This window comes from Babylonia areolata, chromosome 10 (assembly GCF_041734735.1).
Source record: "Babylonia areolata isolate BAREFJ2019XMU chromosome 10, ASM4173473v1, whole genome shotgun sequence".
NCBI lineage: Eukaryota > Metazoa > Mollusca > Gastropoda > Neogastropoda > Buccinidae > Babylonia > Babylonia areolata.
The window spans coordinates 35,919,694-35,938,972 of NC_134885.1; the positions used below are offsets into that span (position 1 = coordinate 35,919,694).

A 19,279-nucleotide genomic window follows, 5' to 3' on the forward strand; every position below is an offset into this window, starting at 1 on the left:
AGAGGAAAGCAGAGCTGGTGGCACTGAACATCCTCTCGAGGGCCGTGATAGGATTTACTTAACTGGGTGTGAAAGCCATTTGCAAAGACCAAGGCTTTAAACACAGAACCCACAGACGTGAAGTCTGAACAGTTGTTCTGTGTGCTACTCCATTGACTTAGGAGACTGAAGGGAAAATGATAAAGAAGATAGCTTTAGAATCCAAGTGTCTGTCAGTAAATGAAAAATGAAACTTCGATAAAACATCGGCGCTGTAATCTTTTATGAGCACATAATAAGGATTTTGTTAACTCTTTGGCAGATTTGAGCAATTTGAATATTATTGTTTAAGAGACTAGAAATACATTGTATATGAAAGTAACAACTCAATTCCTAAGTTATCAAGGAGTAACAACTCAATTCCTAAGTTATCAAGGCAGATCAATGGAAACAAGGTTTCAGTTTTTTTCTTCTAATATGTGTAATTATTTTGTTCATGTGTAATTATTTTTTTTCTAATATGCATAATAATTTTTCTTATGAATATAGATGGTGTTGATTGGTAAACTGTTCATTCGCACATTTTGACTGTTTATTCTTTGACAATGTCAGAAATGAAATTAAGTGCACTTCAGTTATAAATTTCACTCTCTGTCACCAAGTGCCACACATCAAACAATACATGCTGGTATGTTCAGGGAAACCAGGACGGAGCCGGGCAGACAACACCAGGGGAGACAACACCACGGGGACAGCACCACCACGATTCCAGCGAGGATCCAGGCGAATGGAGCCACCACAGCATCCAGGTGACATATTGCATTCAAAATAACATTTTGTACCTATATTAGAAATGCTATTGATTTCAGGAGATGTTTTTATTTATTATTATGACAGTCAGTCGTGTCCGACTATGACCATCAGAACAGCAGATTCTAATGGAGAGTGTCTTGCCTAAGTACATCCCCACTCTCTCGGCCAAGAGGGTTTTAGGACAGTCAGCGTTGGGATGGTTCCCAAAGGCCAACTAGCCCCAAAGGCTGCAGCACGAAGAGCATAGCCTTGACTGACTCACTCTAAAGATTGTTTTAGCATAGTCAGCATTGGAGGATGAACCACCACAGCCTTTTAAATATCACCAATTACACCAATAAACAGACCATTGGCCCATATGAAGATATGATATCAGTAAAGAAAAGTCAGGTATATTGCTGTGGCCAGATCTTTCTTGTATTCAAGAGCTTTGACACCAATATCACATGCAAAGTTGGAAACAGCAGTGTCAGGTTGAAGACAGGAATTAATGCAAAGTCATGTAAAATCAGTTATGCTGTTCAACATGGTCATGGACAGGGTTTTGTGAAGATAACCAAGAGGTATCAGATGGACTCTCCACTTAAGGATAGAAGGTGTGGACCTTGCATATGGCCAGGCACTGTTCTGCCACACCCATCAACACATGGAAAAGAAGACAACCCAACCCAGTGCCTTTGCACTTAAATAGCAATGAAGATCAGCCAGAGGAAACCAGAGCTGATGGCACTGAACATCCTTTCAGAGCATTGATAGGATTTGCCAACTGGAAGCAAAATTTATTTGCGAAGACCCAGGTTTTGACACATAAATAGATAATGATAATAACAAATTTTATATAGCGCCCTTTCTCTCTAAGAGCTCAGGGCGCTTTACATGAAAGAAAAATATCAAGTTACATAAAACATTCATGACCACTCTTTATCCAAAAAAACTCTCCCCTCTCTCCACCCCTCCTCCCCCCCACTCTCCCTTTCCCACTCTACATTCATCCAAAGTCAGCTGACATGGATGGTGTTGGAAAACAAGGAAGCTGAGAGTGCTTATAGATAGGTTTTAAAAAGATGTGTTTTTAGTGATGAGCGAAAAGCAGAAATCGAATCAGTTGCACGGATATGATGAGGAAGGTTGTTCCGGATGTGAGGGGCAGCAAAGAAGAAAGATATTGACCATAGGTTCTTGTATTGACACAAGGAAGTTTCAAAAGGTAACAGGAAGAGCGGAGATCTCTTGCAGAGTGTAAACACTGATTAGGTCAGAAAGATATTAGATCCACACCCATTAACACATCTGGTCTAAAAGTTGATAGAAAAATATCTACCTGATAGGCTTGATCTTCCTTTATCCTCTTTATTCAATCTATTGACTACAGCGTAGTTTTCAAATTGTCTTTTAAACCTTTTTTCAGTTTTTAGACAAGTTACCATACAGACATATTTTCCGGTGCTGGTACGTTTGCTGTGAACTGCTTTGTTAGAGGGCCCCTTTGCTGAATTCCTCCTGCATTGTTTTCAGCCTGGTTTCAATCGATTGAAAAGATTGCTACTTACGCTTTTCTTTTCTGTTGAATTTTCTGAATTTTTTTGACCATCCTTACACTTCTGACACCATATAACGTTTACTGCAAATGTAAATAAGAGTTGAGACGACAAGGGAGGTTAGTGTACATGTATGACAAATTTTTTTGTTTTTTGTTGTTGAAAACTCAACGGCAGGTTTGATATATTTTTGCTTGAAAAAACACCCCCTGCCTTTCCCAAGATCTCAGAAAACCATGAAATGATTTATGTTTAAACATTTTGACGGACTGTTCTCAGTGAATCTGACCATTTATATGTTGTTGTGTTCTTAGGGATGACGACAACAAGCATGTCTGCACAACTTCACCAGGCCACTGAAAAAGCTAAGTCACCACCCCTCTCTTCTGTCTGTCTGTCAGTCTGTCTGTCCCTCAGTGTGGAGGGATGCCTGGAGTGTGGAGGGATGCCTGGAGGGATGCCTGGAGTGTGGAGGGATGCCTGGAGGGATGCCTGGAGTGTGGAGGGATGCCTGGAGGGATGCCTGGAGTGTGGAGGGATGCCTGGAGTGTGGAGGGAAGGAGGGATGCCTGGAGTGTGGAGGGATGCCTGGAGGGATGCCTGGAGTGTGGAGGGATGCCTGGAGGGATGCCTGGAGTGTGGAGGGATGCATGGAGTGTGGAGGGATGCATGGAGTGTGGATGTGTGCACCAGTTCAGCATGGAATTGAGCTAATGTGTAACATTCTAACATTACTAACAACCTAACCCTAACAGCACAGTATGGATGCCTTGTGTGTGCGTGTTTGTGGGTATGCGTGTGTGTGTACGTATGTGTGCCTGCGTGTGTGTGTGTGTGCACGTATGTGTGCCTGCGTGTGTGTGTGCCTGCGTGTGCGCGTGTGCGTATGTGTGCGTGAGCATGTGTGTGTGCATGCGTGTGTGGGTGTGCATGTGTGTGCACATGTGTCTGCGTGTATGCGTGCATGGATGTGGGTGTGCCTGTGTGTATGTGCGTGTGTTTGTCCAGAGTGTGGAGGGGTGCCTGAAGTGTGTGCGCGTGTGGGTGTGTGTGCCTGCGTGTGTGTGCACATGTGTGTGTCTGCATGTGTGTGTGTGTGTGTGTGTGTGTACCTGCGTGTGTATGCGTGTGTGTGCATGTGCGCGTGGTGTGCATGTGTGTGTGGTTGATTGGGTGCGTGTGTGTAGATCATGAAGAACAAATAACTGTGGCCCGAATGACCTGAGTTTCTTAGTTTTCAGGCAGCCCACCAAGGACGACACAACAGGGACCAACCAGCTGCACCAGTGCTGATGACGATGCAAGCAGGTTCCAGGATTTGGGGGCACCACCGCCGCTGACAGGTGAGGGATTGCTTTCAAATTTGGATTGTGAATGTAAAGGTCCAGAATCACTCTCCTCTCAATTTCTGTTGCAAGGACAATTTGAGAACTTTGTTGCCAAAGATGTCACAAAATCCTGAATATTATGTCGTGTGATTTAGGACCATAAAGGAGAGGGGTGGGTCTGGATTTATTCACCAAGGGGCATGTTAAAGCACATGCCCATAATCTCAAGCACTGGAGAGGGATTTCGAGAGGGGAGTGGTTATGGATCATTACACTGGCACTGTTGTACCACACCCATCAAATAGAAAAGATAACCCATCTCAGTGCCTTTGCACTGAAATAGCAATGAAGATCAGCCAGAGGAAAGCAGAGCTGGTGGCACTGAACATCCTCTCGAGGGCCGTGATAGGATTTACTTAACTGGGTGTGAAAGCCATTTGCAAAGACCAAGGCTTTAAACACAGAACCCACAGACGTGAAGTCTGAACAGTTGTTCTGTGTGCTACTCCATTGACTTAGGAGACTGAAGGGAAAATGATAAAGAAGATAGCTTTAGAATCCAAGTGTCTGTCAGTAAATGAAAAATGAAACTTCGATAAAACATCGGCGCTGTAATCTTTTATGAGCACATAATAAGGATTTTGTTAACTCTTTGGCAGATTTGAGCAATTTGAATATTATTGTTTAAGAGACTAGAAATACATTGTATATGAAAGTAACAACTCAATTCCTAAGTTATCAAGGAGTAACAACTCAATTCCTAAGTTATCAAGGCAGATCAATGGAAACAAGGTTTCAGTTTTTTTCTTCTAATATGTGTAATTATTTTGTTCATGTGTAATTATTTTTTTTCTAATATGCATAATAATTTTTCTTATGAATATAGATGGTGTTGATTGGTAAACTGTTCATTCGCACATTTTGACTGTTTATTCTTTGACAATGTCAGAAATGAAATTAAATGCACTTCAGTTATAAATTTCACTCTGTCACCAAGTGTCACACATCAAACAATATATGCTGGTATGTTCAGGGAAACCAGGACGGAGCCGGGCAGACAACACCAGGGGAGACAACACCACGGGGACAGCACCACCACGATTCCAGCGAGGATCCAGGCGAATGGAGCCACCACAGCATCCAGGTGACATTGCATTCAAAATAACATTTTGTACCTATATTAGAAATGCTATTGATTTCAGGAGATGTTTTTTTATTATTATGACAGTCAGTCGTGTCCGACTATGACCATCAGAACAGCAGATTCTAATGGAGAGTGTCTTGCCTAAGTACATCCCCACTCTCTCGGCCAAGAGGGTTTTAGGACAGTCAGTGTTGGGATGGTTCCCAAAGGCCAACTAGCCCCAAAGGCTGCAGCACGAAGTGCATAGCCTTGACTGACTCATCTAAAGATTGTTTTAGCATAGTCAGCATTGGAGGATGAACCACCACAGCCTTTTAAATATCACCAATTACACCAATAAACAGACCATTGGCCCATATGAAGATATATATCAGTAAAGAAAAGTCAGGTATATTGCTGTGGCCAGATCTTTCTTGTATTCAAGAGCTTTGACACCAATATCACATGCAAAGTTGGAAACAGCAGTGTCAGGTTGAAGACAGGAATTAATGCAAAGTCATGTAAAATCAGTTATGCTGTTTAACATGGTCATGGACAGGGTTTTGTGAAGATAACCAAGAGGTATCAGATGGACTCTCCACTTAAGGATAGAAGGTGTGGACCTTGCATATGGCCAGGCACTGTTCTGCCACACCCATCAACACATGGAAAAGAAGACAACCCAACCCAGTGCCTTTGCACTTAAATAGCAATGAAGATCAGCCAAAGGAAACCAGAGCTGATGGCACTGAACATCCTTTCAGAGCATTGATAGGATTTGCCAACTGGAAGCAAAATTTATTTGCGAAGACCCAGGTTTTGACACATAAATAGATAATGATAATAACAAATTTTATATAGCGCCCTTTCTCTCTAAGAGCTCAGGGCGCTTTACATGAAAGACAAATATCAAGTTACATAAAACATTCATGACCACTCTTTATCCAAAAAAACTCTCCCCTCTCTCCCCCCCTCCTCCCCCCCACTCTCCCTTTCCCACTCTACATTCATCCAAAGTCAGCTGACATGGATGGTGTTGGAAAACAAGGAAGCTGAGAGTGCTTATAGATAGGTTTTAAAAAGATGAGTTTTTAGTGATGAGCGAAAAGCAGAAATCGAATCAGTTGCACGGATATGATGAGGAAGGTTGTTCCGGATGTGAGGGGCAGCAAAGAAGAAAGATATTGACCATAGGTTCTTGTATTGACACAAGGAAGTTTCAAAAGGTAACAGGAAGAGCGGAGATCTCTTGCAGAGTGTAAACACTGATAAGGTCAGAAAGATATTAGATCCACACCCATTAACACATCTGGTCCAAAAGTTGATAGAAAAATATCTACCTGATAGGCTTGATCTTCCTTTATCCTCTTTATTCAATCTATTAACTACAGCGTAGTTTTCAAATTGTCTTTTAAACCTTTTTTCAGTTTTTAGACAAGTTACCATACAGACATATTTTCCGGTGCTGGTACGTTTGCTGTGAACTGCTTTGTTAGAGGGCCCCTTTGCTGAATTCCTCCTGCATTGTTTTCAGCCTGGTTTCAATCGATTGAAAAGATTGCTACTTACGCTTTTCTTTTCTGTTGAATTTTCTGAATTTTTTGACCATCCTTACACTTCTGACAGCATGTAACGTTTACTGCAAATGTAAATAAGAGTTGAGACGATTTTGGTCAGGAGCGTCCGTTTTAATCTCGGTCTCCAAGGTGACATCACGTCAGGCATGACAGAATGAGAATACACAAGGGAGGTTAGTGTACATGTATGACAAATTTTTTTGTTTTTTGTTGTTGAAAACTCAGCGGCAGGTTTGATATATTTTTGCTTGAAAAAACACCCCCTGCCTTTCCCAAGATCTCAGAAAACCATGAAATGATTTATGTTTAAACATTTTGACGGACTGTTCTCAATGAATCTGACCATTTATATGTTGTTGTGTTCTTAGGGATGACGACAACAAGCATGTCTGCACAACTTCACCAGGCCACTGAAAAAGCTAAGTCACCACCCCTCTCTTCCGTCTGTCTGTCAGTCTGTCTGTCCCTCAGTGTGGAGGGATGCCTGGAGTGTGGAGGGATGCCTGGAGGGATGCCTGGAGTGTGGAGGGATGCCTGGAGTGTGGAGGGATGCATGGAGTGTGGATGTGTGCACCAGTTCAGCATGGAATTGAGCTAATGTGTAACATTCTAACATTACTAACAACCTAACCCTAACAGCACAGTATGGATGCCTTGTGTGTGCGTGTTTGTGGGTATGCGTGTGTATGTACGTATGTGTGCCTGCGTGTGCCTGCGCGTGTGTGTGCGTGTGTGTGCACGTATGTGTGCCTGCGTGTGTGTGTGCCTGCGTGTGTGTGTGCCTGCGTGTGTGTGTGTGCGCGTGTGCGTATGTGTGCGTGAGCATGTGTGTGCGCATGCGTGTGTGGGTGTGCATGTGTGTGCACATGTGTCTGCGTGTATGTGTGCATGGATGTGGGTGTGCCTGTGTGTATGTGCGTGTGTTTGTCCAGAGTGTGGAGGGATGCCTGAAGTGTGTGCGCGTGTGGGTGTGTGTGCCTGCGTGTGTGTGCGCATGTGTGTACCTGCGTGTGTATGCGTGTGTGTGCATGTGCGCGTGGTGTGCATGTGCGTGTGATTGTTTGGGTGCGTGTGTGTAGATCATGAAGAACAAATAACTGTGGCCCGAATGACCTGAGTTTCTTAGTTTTCAGGCAGCCCACCAAGGACGACACAACAGGGACCAACCAGCTGCACCAGTGCTGATGACGATGCAAGCAGGTTCCAGGATTTGGGGGCACCACCGCCGCTGACAGGTGAGGGATTGCTTTCAAATTTGGATTGTGAATGTAAAGGTCCAGAATCACTCTCCTCTCAATTTCTGTTGCAAGGACAATTTGAGAACTTTGTTGCCAAAGATGTCACAAAATCCTGAATATTATGTCGTGTGATTTAGGACCATAAAGGAGAGGGGTGTGTCTGGATTTATTCACCAAGGGGCATGTTAAAGCACATGCCCATGATCTGAAGCACTGGAGAGGGATTTCGAGAGGGAAGTGGTTATGGATCATTACACTGGCACTGTTGTACCACACCCATCAAATGGAAAAGATAACCCATCTCAGTGCCTTTGCACTGAAATAGCAATGAAGATCAGCCAGAGGAAAGCAGAGCTGGTGGCACTGAACATCCTCTCGAGGGCCGTGATAGGATTTACTTAACTGGGTGTGAAAGCCATTTGCAAAGACCCAGGCTTTAAACACAGAACCCACAGACGTGGAGAAGTCTGAACAGTTTCTGTGTGCTACTCCATTGACTTAGGAGACTGAAGGGAAAATGATAAAGAAGATAGCTTTAGAATCCAAGTGTCTGTCAGTAAATGAAAAATGAAACTTCGATAAAACATCGGCGCTGTAATCTTTTATGAGCACATAATAAGGATTTTGTTAACTCTTTGGCAGATTTTAGCAATTTGAATATTATTGTTTAAGAGACTAGAAATACATTGTATATGAAAGTAACAACTCAGTTCCTAAGTTATCAAGGAGTAACAACTCAATTCCTAAGTTATCAAGGCAGATCAATGGAAACAAGGTTTCAGTTTTTTTTCTTCTAATATGTGTAATTATTTTGTTCATGTGTAATTATTTTTTTCTAATATGCATAATAATTTTTCTTACGAATATAGATGGTGTTGATTGGTAAACTGTTCATTCGCACATTTTGACTGTTTATTCTTTGACAATGTCAGAAATGAAATGAAGTGCACTTCAGTTATAAATTTCACTGTCTGTCACCAAGTGTCACACATCAAACAATACATGCTGGTATGTTCAGGGAAACCAGGACGGAGCCGGGCAGACAACACCAGGGGAGACAACACCACGGGGACAGCACCACCACGATTCCAGCGAGGATCCAGGCGAATGGAGCCACCACAGCATCCAGGTGACATATTGCATTCAAAATAACATTTTGTACCTATATTAGAAATGCTATTGATTTCAGGAGATGTTTTTATTTATTATTATGACAGTCAGTCGTGTCCGACTATGACCATCAGAACAGCAGATTCTAATGGAGAGTGTCTTGCCTAAGTACATCCCCACTCTCTCGGCCAAGAGGGTTTTAGGACAGTCAGCGTTGGGATGGTTCCCAAAGGCCAACTAGCCCCAAAGGCTGCAGCACGAAGAGCATAGCCTTGACTGACTCACTCTAAAGATTGTTTTAGCATAGTCAGCATTGGAGGATGAACCACCACAGCCTTTTAAATATCACCAATTACACCAATAAACAGACCATTGGCCCATATGAAGATATGATATCAGTAAAGAAAAGTCAGGTATACTGCTGTGGCCAGATCTTTCTTGTATTCAAGAGCTTTGACACCAATATCACATGCAAAGTTGGAAACAGCAGTGTCAGGTTGAAGACAGGAATTAATGCAAAGTCATGTAAAATCAGTTATGCTGTTCAACATGGTCATGGACAGGGTTTTGTGAAGATAACCAAGAGGTATCAGATGGACTCTCCACTTAAGGATAGAAGGTGTGGACCTTGCATATGGCCAGGCACTGTTCTGCCACACCCATCAACACATGGAAAAGAAGACAACCCAACCCAGTGCCTTTGCACTTAAATAGCAATGAAGATCAGCCAGAGGAAACCAGAGCTGATGGCACTGAACATCCTTTCAGAGCATTGATAGGATTTGCCAACTGGAAGCAAAATTTATTTGCGAAGACCCAGGTTTTGACACATAAATAGATAATGATAATAACAAATTTTATATAGCGCCCTTTCTCTCTAAGAGCTCAGGGCGCTTTACATGAAAGAAAAATATCAAGTTACATAAAACATTCATGACCACTCTTTATCAAAAAAAACTCTCCCCTCTCTCCACCCCTCCTCCCCCCCACTCTCCCTTTCCCACTCTACATTCATCCAAAGTCAGCTGACATGGATGGTGTTGGAAAACAAGGAAGCTGAGAGTGCTTATAGATAGGTTTTAAAAAGATGAGTTTTTAGTGATGAGCGAAAAGCAGAAATAGAATCAGTTGCACGGATATGATGAGGAAGGTTGTTCCGGATGTGAGGGGCAGCAAAGAAGAAAGATATTCACCATTGGTTCTTGTATTGACACAAGGAAGTTTCAAAAGGTAACAGGAAGAGCGGAGATCTCTTGCAGAGTGTAAACACTGATAAGGTCAGAAAGATATTAGATCCACACCCATTAACACATCTGGTCCAAAAGTTGATAGAAAAATATCTACCTGATAGGCTTGATCTTCCTTTATCCTCTTTATTCAATCTATTAACTACAGCGTAGTTTTCAAATTGTCTTTTAAACCTTTTTTCAGTTTTTAGACAAGTTACCATACAGACATATTTTCCGGTGCTGGTACGTTTGCTGTGAACTGCTTTGTTAGAGGGCCCCTTTGCTGAATTCCTCCTGCATTGTTTTCAGCCTGGTTTCAATCGATTGAAAAGATTGCTACTTACGCTTTTCTTTTCTGTTGAATTTTCTGAATTTTTTGACCATCCTTACACTTCTGACACCATGTAACGTTTACTGCAAATGTAAATAAGAGTTGAGACGACTTTGGTCAGGAGCGTCCGTTTTAATCTCGGTCTCCAAGGTGACATCACGTCAGGCATGACAGAATGAGAATACACAAGGGAGGTTAGTGTACATGTATGACAAATTTTTTTGTTTTTTGTTGTTGAAAACTCAACGGCAGGTTTGATATATTTTTGCTTGAAAAAACACCCCCTGCCTTTCCCAAGATCTCAGAAAACCATGAAATGATTTATGTTTAAACATTTTGACGGACTGTTCTCAATGAATCTGACCATTTATATGTTGTTGTGTTCTTAGGGATGACGACAACAAGCATGTCTGCACAACTTCACCAGGCCACTGAAAAAGCTAAGTCACCACCCCTCTCTTCTGTCTGTCTGTCAGTCTGTCTGTCCCTCAGTGTGGAGGGATGCCTGGAGTGTGGAGGGATGCCTGGAGGGATGCCTGGAGTGTGGAGGGATGCCTGGAGGGATGCCTGGAGTGTGGAGGGATGCCTGGAGTGTGGAGGGATGCCTGGAGGGATGCCTGGAGTGTGGAGGGATGCCTGGAGGGATGCCTGGAGTGTGGAGGGATGCATGGAGCGTGTAGGGATGCATGGAGTGTGGATGTGTGCACCAGTTCAGCATGGAATTGAGCTAATGTGTAACATTCTAACCTTACTAACAACATAACCCTAACAGCACAGTATGGATGCCTTGTGTGTGCGTGTTTGTGGGTATGCGTGTGTGTGTACGTATGTGTGCTGTGTGTGTGTGTGTGTGTGTGCACGTATGTGTGCCTGCGTGTGTGTGTGCCTGCGTGTGTGTGTGTGCGCGTGTGCGTATGTGTGCGTGAGCATGTGTGTACGCATGCGTGTGTGGGTGTGCATGTGTGTGCACATGTGTCTGCGTGTATGTGTGCATGGATGTGGGTGTGCCTGTGTGTATGTGCGTGTGTTTGTCCAGAGTGTGGAGGGGTGCCTGAAGTGTGTGCGCGTGTCGGTGTGTGTGCCTGCGTGTGTGTGCACATGTGTGTGTCTGCGTGTGTGTGTGTGTGTGTGTACCTGCGTGTGTATGCGTGTGTGTGCATGTGCGCGTGGTGTGCATGTGCGTGTGATTGTTTGGGTGCGTGTGTGTGTGTGCAGATCATGAAGAACAAATAACTGTGGCCCGAATGACCTGAGTTTCTTAGTTTTCAGGCAGCCCACCAAGGACGACACAACAGGGACCAGCCAGCTGCACCAGTGCTGATGACGATGCAAGCAGGTTCCAGGATTTGGGGGCACCACCGCCGCTGACAGGTGAGGGATTGCTTTCAAATTTGGATTGTGAATGTAAAGGTCCAGTATCACACTCCTGTCAATTTCTGTTGCAAGGACAATTTGAGAACTTTGTTGCCAAAGATGTCACAAAATCCTGAATATTATGTCGTGTGATTTAGGACCATAAAGGAGAGGGGTGGGTCTGGATTTATTCACCAAGGGGCATGTTAAAGCACATGCCCATAATCTCAAGCACTGGAGAGGGATTTCGAGAGGGGAGTGGTTATGGATCATTACACTGGCACTGTTGTACCACACCCATCAAATGGAAAAGATAACCCATCTCAGTGCCTTTGCACTGAAATAGCAATGAAGATCAGCCAGAGGAAAGCAGAGCTGGTGGCACTGAACATCCTGTCGAGGGCCGTGATAGGATTTACTTAACTGGGTGTGAAAGCCATTTGCAAAGACCCAGGCTTTAAACACAGAACCCACAGACGTGGAGAAGTCTGAACAGTTGTTCTGTGTGCTACTCCATTGACTTAGGAGACTGAAGGGAAAATGATAAAGAAGATAGCTTTAGAATCCAAGTGTCTGTCAGTAAATGAAAAATGAAACTTCGATAAAACATCGGCGCTGTAATCTTTCATGAGCACATAATAAGGATTTTGTTAACTCTTTGGCAGATTTTAGCAATTTGAATATTATTGTTTAAGAGACTAGAAATACATTGTATATGAAAGTAACAACTCAATTCCTAAGTTATCAAGGAGTAACAACTCAATTCCTAAGTTATCAAGGCAGATCAATGGAAACAAGGTTTCAGTTTTTTTCTTCTAATATGTGTAATTATTTGTTCATGTGTAATTAATTTTTTTCTAATATGCATAATAATTTTTCTTATGAATATAGATGGTGTTGATTGGTAAACTGTTCATTCGCACATTTTGACTGTTTGTTCTTTGACAATGTCAGAAATGAAATTAAGTGCACTTCAGTTATAAATTTCACTCTCTGTCACCAAGTGTCACACATCAAACAATACATGCTGGTATGTTCAGGGAAACCAGGACGGAGCCGGGCAGACAACACCAGGGGAGACAACACCACGGGGACAGCACCACCACGATTCCAGCGAGGATCCAGGCGAATGGAGCCACCACAGCATCCAGGTGACATATTGCATTCAAAATAACATTTTGTACCTATATTAGAAATGCTATTGATTTCAGGAGATGTTTTTATTTATTATTATGACAGTCAGTCGTGTCCGACTATGACCATCAGAACAGCAGATTCTAATGGAGAGTGTCTTGCCTAAGTACATCCCCACTCTCTCGGCCAAGAGGGTTTTAGGACAGTCAGCGTTGGGATGGTTCCCAAAGGCCAACTAGCCCCAAAGGCTGCAGCACGAAGAGCATAGCCTTGACTGACTCACTCTAAAGATTGTTTTAGCATAGTCAGCATTGGAGGATGAACCATCACAGCCTTTTAAATATCACCAATTACACCAATAAACAGACCATTGGCCCATATGAAGATATGATATCAGTAAAGAAAAGTCAGGTATATTGCTGTGGCCAGATCTTTCTTGTATTCAAGAGCTTTGACACCAATATCACATGCAAAGTTGGAAACAGCAGTGTCAGGTTGAAGACAGGAATTAATGCAAAGTCATGTAAAATCAGTTATGCTGTTCAACATGGTCATGGACAGGGTTTTGTGAAGATAACCAAGAAGGTATCAGATGGACTCTCCACTTAAGGATAGAAGGTGTGGACCTTGCATATGGCCAGGCACTGTTCTGCCACACCCATCAACACATGGAAAAGAAGACAACCCAACCCAGTGCCTTTGCACTTAAATAGCAATGAAGATCAGCCAGAGGAAACCAGAGCTGATGGCACTGAACATCCTTTCAGAGCATTGATAGGATTTGCCAACTGGAAGCAAAATTTATTTGCGAAGACCCAGGTTTTGACACATAAATAGATAATGATAATAACAAATTTTATATAGCGCCCTTTCTCTCTAAGAGCTCAGGGCGCTTTACATGAAAGAAAAATATCAAGTTACATAAAACATTCATGACCACTCTATCAAAAAAAACACAAAAAAACTCTCCCCTCTCTCCCCCCCCTCCTCCCCCCCACTCTCCGTTTCCCACTCTACATTCATCCAAAGTCAGCTGACATGGATGGTGTTGGAAAACAAGGAAGCTGAGAGTGCTTATAGATAGGTTTTAAAAAGATGAGTTTTTAGTGATGAGCGAAAAGCAGAAATAGAATCAGTTGCACGGATATGATGAGGAAGGTTGTTCCGGATGTGAGGGGCAGCAAAGAAGAAAGATATTCACCATAGGTTCTTGTATTGACACAAGGAAGTTTCAAAAGGTAACAGGAAGAGCGGAGATCTCTTGCAGAGTGTAAACACTGATAAGGTCAGAAAGATATTAGATCCACACCCATTAACACATCTGGTCCAAAAGTTGATAGAAAAATATCTACCTGATAGGCTTGATCTTCCTTTATCCTCTTTATTCAATCTATTAACTACAGCGTAGTTTTCAAATTGTCTTTTAAACCTTTTTTTCAGTTTTTAGACAAGTTACCATACAGACATATTTTCGGTGCTGGTACGTTTGCTGTGAACTGCTTTGTTAGAGGGCCCCTTTGCTGAATTCCTCCTGCATTGTTTTCAGCCTGGTTTCAATCGATTGAAAAGATTGCTACTTACGCTTTTCTTTTTCTGTTGAATTTTCTGAATTTTTTGACCATCCTTACGCTTCTGACACCATGTAACGTTTACTGCAAATGTAAATAAGAGTTGAGACGACTTTGGTCAGGAGCGTCCGTTTTAATCTCGGTCTCCAAGGTGACATCACGTCAGGCATGACAGAATGAGAATACACAAGGGAGGTTAGTCTACATGTATGACAAATTTTTTTGTTTTTTGTTGTTGAAAACTCAACGGCAGGTTTGATATATTTTTGCTTGAAAAAACACCCCCTGCCTTTCCCAAGATCTCAGAAAACTATGAAATGATTTATGTTTAAACATTTTGACGGACTGTTCTCAATGAATCTGACCATTTATATGTTGTTGTGTTCTTAGGGATGACGACAACAAGCATGTCTGCACAACTTCACCAGGCCACTGAAAAAGCTAAGTCACCACCCCTCTCTTCTGTCTGTCTGTCAGTCTGTCCCTCAGTGTGGAGGGATGCCTGGAGTGTGGAGGGATGCCTGGAGGGATGCCTGGAGTGTGGAGGGATGCCTGGAGTGTGGAGGGATGCCTGGAGGGATGCCTGGAGTGTGGAGGGATGCCTGGAGTGTGGAGGGATGCCTGGAGGGATGCCTGGAGGGATGCCTGGAGTGTGGAGGGATGCCTGGAGTGTGGAGGGATGCATGGAGTGTGGATGTGTGCACCAGTTCAGCATGGAATTGAGCTAATGTGTAACATTCTAACCTTACTAACAACCTAACCCTAACAGCACAGTATGGATGCCTTGTGTGTGCGTGTTTGTGGGTATGCGTGTGTGTGTACGTATGTGTGCCTGCGTGTGTGTGTGTGTGTGTGTGTGTGCACGTATGTGTGCCTGCGTGTGTGTGTGCCTGCGTGTGTGTGTGTGTGCGCGTGTGCGTATGTGTGCGTGAGCATGTGTGTGCGCATGCGTGTGTGGGTGTGCATGTGTGTGCACATGTGTCTGCGTGTATGTGTGCATGGATGTGGGTGTGCCTGTGTGTATGTGCGTGTGTTTGTCCAGAGTGTGGAGGGGTGCCTGAAGTGTGTGCGCGTGTGGGTGTGTGTGCCTGCGTGTGTGTGCGCATGTGTGTGTCTGCATGTGTGTGTGTGTGTGTGTACCTGCGTGTGTATGCGTGTGTGTGCATGTGCGCGTGGTGTGCATGTGCGTGTGATTGTTTGGGTGCGTGTGTGTAGATCATGAAGAACAAATAACTGTGGCCCGAATGACCTGAGTTTCTTAGTTTTCAGGCAGCCCACCAAGGACGACACAACAGGGACCAACCAGCTGCACCAGTGCTGATGACGATGCAAGCAGGTTCCAGGATTTGGGGGCACCACCGCCGCTGACAGGTGAGGGATTGCTTTCAAATTTGGATTGTGAATGTAAAGGTCCAGAATCACTCTCCTCTCAATTTCTGTTGCAAGGACAATTTGAGAACTTTGTTGCCAAAGATGTCACAAAATCCTGAATATTATGTCGTGTGATTTAGGACCATAAAAGAGAGGGGTGGGTCTGGATTTATTCACCAAGGGGCATGTTAAAGCACATGCCCATAATCTGAAGCACTGGAGAGGGATTTCGAGAGGGGAGTGGTTATGGATCATTACACTGGCACTGTTGTACCACACCCATCAAATGGAAAAGATAACCCATCTCAGTGCCTTTGCACTGAAATAGCAATGAAGATCAGCCAGAGGAAAGCAGAGCCGGTGGCACTGAACATCCTCTCGAGGGCCGTGATAGGATTTACTTAACTGGGTGTGAAAGCCATTTGCAAAGACCCAGGCTTTAAACACAGAACCCACAGACGTGGAGAAGTCTGAACAGTTGTTCTGTGTGCTACTCCATTGACTTAGGAGACTGAAGGGAAAATGATAAAGAAGATAGCTTTAGAATCCAAGTGTCTGTCAGTAAATGAAAAATGAAACTTCGATAAAACATCGGCGCTGTAATCTTTTATGAGCACATAATAAGGATTTTGTTAACTCTTTGGCAGATTTGAGCAATTTGAATATTATTGTTTAAGAGACTAGAAATACATTGTATATGAAAGTAACAACTCAATTCCTAAGTTATCAAGGAGTAACAACTCAATTCCTAAGTTATCAAGGCAGATCAATGGAAACAAGCTTTCAGTTTTTTTCTTCTAATATGTGTAATTTTGTTCATGTGTAATTATTTTTTTTCTGATATGCATAATAATTTTTCTTATGAATATAGATGGTGTTGATTGGTAAACTGTTTATTCGCACATTTTGACTGTTTGTTCTTTGACAATGTCAGAAATGAAATTAAGTGCACTTCAGTTATAAATTTCACTCTGTCACCAAGTGTCACACATCAAACAATACATGCTGGTATGTTCAGGGAAACCAGGACGGAGCCGGGCAGACAACACCAGGGGAGACAACACCACGGGGACAGCACCACCACGATTCCAGCGAGGATCCAGGCGAATGGAGCCACCACAGCATCCAGGTGACATATTGCATTTAAAATAACATTTTGTACCTATATTAGAAATGCTATTGATTTCAGGAGATGTTTTTATTTATTATTATGACAGTCAGTCGTGTCCGACTATGACCATCAGAACAGCAGATTCTAATGGAGAGTGTCTTGCCTAAGTACATCCCCACTCTCTCGGCCAAGAGGGTTTTAGGACAGTCAGCGTTGGGATGGTTCCCAAAGGCCAACTAGCCCCAAAGGCTGCAGCACGAAGAGCATAGCCGTGACTGACTCACTCTAAAGATTGTTTTAGCATAGTCAGCATTGGAGGATGAACCATCACAGCCTTTTAAATATCACCAATTACACCAATAAACAGACCATTGGCCCATATGAAGATATGATATCAGTAAAGAAAAGTCAGGTATATTGCTGTGGCCAGATCTTTCTTGTATTCAAGAGCTTTGACACCAATATCACATGCAAAGTTGGAAACAGCAGTGTCAGGTTGAAGACAGGAATTAATGCAAAGTCATGTAAAATCAGTTATGCTGTTCAACATGGTCATGGACAGGGTTTTGTGAAGATAACCAAGAGGTATCAGATGGACTCTCCACTTAAGGATAGAAGGTGTGGACCTTGCATATGGCCAGGCACTGTTCTGCCACACCCATCAACACATGGAAAAGAAGACAACCCAACCCAGTGCCTTTGCACTTAAATAGCAATTAAGATCAGCCAGAGGAAACCAGAGCTGATGGCACTGAACATCCTTTCAGAGCATTGATAGGATTTGCCAACTGGAAGCAAAATTTATTTGCGAAGACCCAGGTTTTGACACATAAATAGATAATGATAACAAATTTTATATAGCGCCCTTTCTCTCTAAGAGCTCAGGGCGCTTTACATGAAAGAAAAATATCAGCATCTGTCACAAATGTCACTTAACAAAATACAAACGTTGTTTTCAGGGACCAGACCAGCACGGCAGTGGGACTGAGGGTGGTGGGACCAAGGCACATGAGGACCTCGCCATTTACAGGTGAAGTATTGTTTTTGAACTCGATTTTGTACCTACATTATAAATCATATGTGAATTTCAGCAAGTGTAACATAGCTTCAGAATACGAGTTTCTGTAACTATTTAAAGAACAGAACTTTGATAACAAAATACCAGTTTAGAATTATTTTATGAGCAGTGCCATTCAAGATTTTGTAATGTCTCATGTAAGATTCGATAAAATGAAAGTAGCTGCATTATTGCTACATTGCTTGAGACAGAACAAATACCTTGTGCACAAGTTTTGCCTTGAAAATGTTCACAAAAGAAATTAGTGCCTTTAAGTATAAAAATACATCATCTGTCACAAATGTCACTGACTAAACAAATGTTGCCTACAGGGACAGTACCAGACAGAATCCCAAGTGCAACATCATTCCAGCAACTCCAAGGATGCCACCGCTTCCAGACATACTGACCATGCTATTCTACTGGTTCACACTGATGTCATGGAGAGAGTGAGGCTGACGATGTGCAATCTCTCCATTGCCGAAATCCAAACTCACCACATGTCATGACTTCACACTTCCCCTTTCACACAAAACAAGGGGCTCTTGAAAGAGGTGGCCAATCATCTCAATGGACCCCCCGCACCCCCCCCCCCCCACACACACACCGCACGCATGCGCGCGCGTGCACACGCTCACGCACACACACACACACACACACACACACACACACACACACACACACACACACACACACACACACACAGAATCACTGAAAAACACAACAGCAGGACTACCACAACAAGGCCCCACACACACACCGCACGCATGCGCGCGCGTGCACACGCACACACACACACACACACACACACACACACACACACACAGAATCACTGAAAAACACAACAGCAGGACTACCACAACAAGGCCTGTTTTTTAAGTCCGAGGAAAGAAATGCAAGCATGATTTGTGTTTGCTATTAAGGCAATGGCGGTTTTCATCGCGAACAATACAGGTTGCATCAGTTTGGTCGTGGGCTGTATGGGCATAACATTCGTTTTTCGTAAAACACGAGAGTTGAAATGGTTATGTCAAATTTTGGGATTTTCAAGCAGCACTTCCAAATCTACCACGGTTTTATATTTCAGAGATTTTAAAGTGGCTGGTGCATCTTCACATCACCGCGACAATAACAATCCCAACTCATCGGATCAAACTGTAGGCTGACCATGTAATCTATCAAAAATAACAGCGCTTTGCTTTCTTAAAGATTCTGCGCAAGATACGACAGGAAATTGATTTCCGTTTTCTTTTACTCCGTCTGTTTTATTTTTTTTTGGTATTGATTCACATTCACCCCGATTTCATGTCGAAGGTTAATGATGTCAGGCAATCTTTCAAAAAAAGTCTTCGTTTGTCTGATTTCTTTTTCTGCAGGGTCCACGTTCTATGTTTTTACCTACTTGTTTGATTTTGTAAA

At 43.1% G+C, this 19,279-nt stretch overlaps 4 long non-coding RNA genes across 4 annotated transcripts; all 4 read left to right on the forward strand.

Moving 5' to 3' along the window:
* Positions 1-3,431: 3,431 nt before the first annotated feature.
* LOC143286566 (uncharacterized) lies at positions 3,432-6,799 on the forward strand. The gene is made up of 3 exons (XR_013055831.1): positions 3,432-3,673; positions 4,692-4,802; positions 6,727-6,799. It is a non-coding gene; the product is annotated as an uncharacterized LOC143286566 (long non-coding RNA).
* Positions 6,800-7,421: 622 nt separating this feature from the next.
* Positions 7,422-10,807, forward strand: LOC143286567 (uncharacterized). Its single transcript, XR_013055832.1, has 3 exons — positions 7,422-7,593; positions 8,615-8,725; positions 10,656-10,807. It is a non-coding gene; the product is annotated as an uncharacterized LOC143286567 (long non-coding RNA).
* A 181-nt stretch (positions 10,808-10,988) lies between these two features.
* On the forward strand, positions 10,989-14,798 carry LOC143286568 (uncharacterized). Its single transcript, XR_013055833.1, has 3 exons — positions 10,989-11,637; positions 12,660-12,770; positions 14,712-14,798. It is a non-coding gene; the product is annotated as an uncharacterized LOC143286568 (long non-coding RNA).
* Positions 14,799-15,172: 374 nt separating this feature from the next.
* On the forward strand, positions 15,173-18,401 carry LOC143286569 (uncharacterized). Its single transcript, XR_013055834.1, has 4 exons — positions 15,173-15,692; positions 16,711-16,821; positions 17,763-17,833; positions 18,193-18,401. It is a non-coding gene; the product is annotated as an uncharacterized LOC143286569 (long non-coding RNA).
* The last annotated feature ends 878 nt before the right edge of the window (positions 18,402-19,279 follow it).